The sequence below is a fragment of the Arachis ipaensis genome, chromosome B05 (assembly GCF_000816755.2).
Source record: "Arachis ipaensis cultivar K30076 chromosome B05, Araip1.1, whole genome shotgun sequence".
In the NCBI taxonomy this organism is placed as follows: Eukaryota; Viridiplantae; Streptophyta; class Magnoliopsida; order Fabales; family Fabaceae; genus Arachis; species Arachis ipaensis.
Window position 1 is genome coordinate 147,278,122 of NC_029789.2, and position 2,953 is coordinate 147,281,074.

Consider the following 2,953-nt stretch of genomic DNA (forward strand, 5'->3'; position numbering starts at 1 on the left):
TTCAAGACAAAACTTTTTTGGATATGTTTTTTTTTCTATTTTTGAAAAATGAATTCATTTAGATACTTTTAAAATTTATTTATATGTTCTATGGTGCTTCTAGCTAGGTAATTAGTACATGATAATTTTTTAAAAAGACAAAACTAGTATAGTGGACTCAATTGGTAATACTTGGTCATATTCTTAAGAAAAAAAAAATAAATTCATGCTGGTATTCTGTAAGTCCCACCTCCTTCACGACCACAAATTAAATAATAAGTTAGATGTCCCTCAAAGATATGAAGCATAAAATAATCCTTATCTTTTGAACTAAATTTTGGATTTGGGTTACGTATACTCAATTTTATTTAATTCTTATATTGTAACATAATATTTAAAATCAAATTCTGATGAAATTTTACAAAGTTTGTCAACCAAATTGCTACCCACTTTTTGTCATTTACAAAACGTGAGAAAAATTAAGTTGAAAGCTTATATGGCTTCATCCGTTAATATGTATCCCAAAACTAGGGTTTAATTTAATTTGCCCACGAAAATAGTGCGATATATGATGGAGCCCACGAGTGTAGAGTGTAGACCAATTAATGTATGTCCAAAATCAAATCCTCCATAAACAAAGTATAATTTTGCAATACTGTCTTCAAATTTGTGGTAGCATTGTATATACAAAGATCCTCCATAATCCATATATATAGAAAATGGGTAATGCTAGGTAGACAAAAAAAAACAGCCAGAACTTACCTTATTTAGCATTAATTAATTATCGCAACAATTAATGAATATTAAATAAGACAAATTATGGCTGTTTTTGACTGATTTTCTTTAGTTACCAAACATTTTCGATAGAAAAGTTCGTGTCACCATACAAACATAGTATACAGGATAAATTTTTCTGTGAATGAAAATGTCTCCGTATAAAAATGCACTACACCAAATTTAATGAATAATTACATTTATTTTGTGACCTTTATTTTTAAGTGTCTTTATAAAAAAATGGAAAAGTCTAGGGGCCAGCAACTTTGTTAAATTCTGGCCAGCATGTAACTAGCAAAGAAAAGTGAGTCATTGGATGAAATCTCATACCAATCTCACACTATTAAAATCACCACTGATGGCTATTTGATGGCTACATATCACAAAAGTTGCTGCCCCTAACATTTCTCTTTTTTTTTCTATATTTTTTTTTTAAATGTCTAAAACCCTATTCACCACTTTGAGATGAAGTTAACACTACAACGTTAATCGCATTGTTGTTCGAGTTCGCCATCCCTGTAACGTCCTTTCTCTTCCCTTCTTTTACGAGTGCAAACCTTAAATCTCTGTATCCGACACAATTTTCTTCTCTTCTAACCCAAACACTAAACACCCATAATAAGTATTTAATTGTTCTTCTACTATATATTTTTTTTTCTGTTTTTTATCTGTTGTTCCTTACCGTTTGTTGTGTTAAAGTTATTGTAATTTATTTTCTTAGTGTTGAAGTATGTTACAAATCAGAAATTATTATTTTATACTTCCATAACCATTACAAAAAAAAAAAAAATTAACGTACACCAATTTTATCAATGATTGTCCAAAACCGTTATTATATGTCCATTAACGTCGCTGAAATTAGCGACGCTTTTTTAACATAGCAAAAACAATTTAATGACAGTTAAAATTATCGCGAAAAAATAAAAAAAATAAACAATTGAAAAATGTTATTTATTATATATAAAGATAATAATAAGATATTCACATGCATATATTATATATGTTAAGCTATTTAGTAAAAAATATCGAACTATTTAATAATTTTTAATTATTATTTTTGCATGAATAAATTCATTTTATATGTATAGTAGTCACCTACTATCTTAATAAGAACACATCGCGGCATGATATTATATGTCCTCCCATCTTACTAATAATTATGGCTTTTGAAGAGTGTACATATCCGACAATTATGTCTCAAATGACAACCTTGCCCCGACCCCAATGTTTAAAGACAGAACAAAATGTCTCTAATAGTGCCAACAGACATCATTAATTAGTTAAGTAGTGATTTAGTTTAACTAAAATGAAAAATGAATCCAATTTTTCTTGAACAAAGAATTTAAATAAATTTTTCCAGCTAGTAACAAGAGAGAAACAAGAAAAGGAGAGAGGAAGAAAGATAAGAACAGCGGATGTTAATTAGTTGAGAAAAATTAATTTCATAATTTTTTTTCCAAATAAAATTANTTCATGAGCCACCATTTTCTTTAGAAACTTCAAATTAAACTAGGATGGTGGTATGACCACACTACTGATAACTTTACCTTTAAAGCTTAATTAAACAATTGGCATTTAATTTTAATGTCAACATTTTCATCATGTGAGTATGTTGAATAAAAACACACATATATCAATTATGATTCGATCTTGATAAGTAATCTGAGATCGGTTTCATGTTATTCTTTGTATCTAGAAAATTAATTACTACATACAATAGTTTGATCAAAATTTGACTTTTCTACTGCATTATTATTAAACATATTCCGTTACCAAAAAACCAACTTGGGTTGGTCGAGTGGTCAGCTCACTCGTCCGCTTAAGCAAGTGTCGGGAATTCGAATTCCGTCTTATGCATGCCGCAACTCATTGGCCAGCGGCAAATCCTTAAATGAAGCTCCGATCCGCGACGGATTAGTCCTTGGCCTGTCGGGTTGGGAGATACCGTGGACAACCAAAAAAAAAATATATATTCCGTTACCAAATACAAATTTCTTTAGAAAAAATAATATAAACATATTTGGTGCACTTTGCACTCAACTAAGTGATGAAATGCCGTCACCATATGTTTGTCAAGTGTCAAGGTACCAAATTACCATGAATTTCTCTGTATTTATTTTTCTAATACTAGCACTTAGCAGAATACAGTCTCATCTATTTGTTGCGTTTAAGAATTCAAGTTCAAATAGTTAGAGAAAGT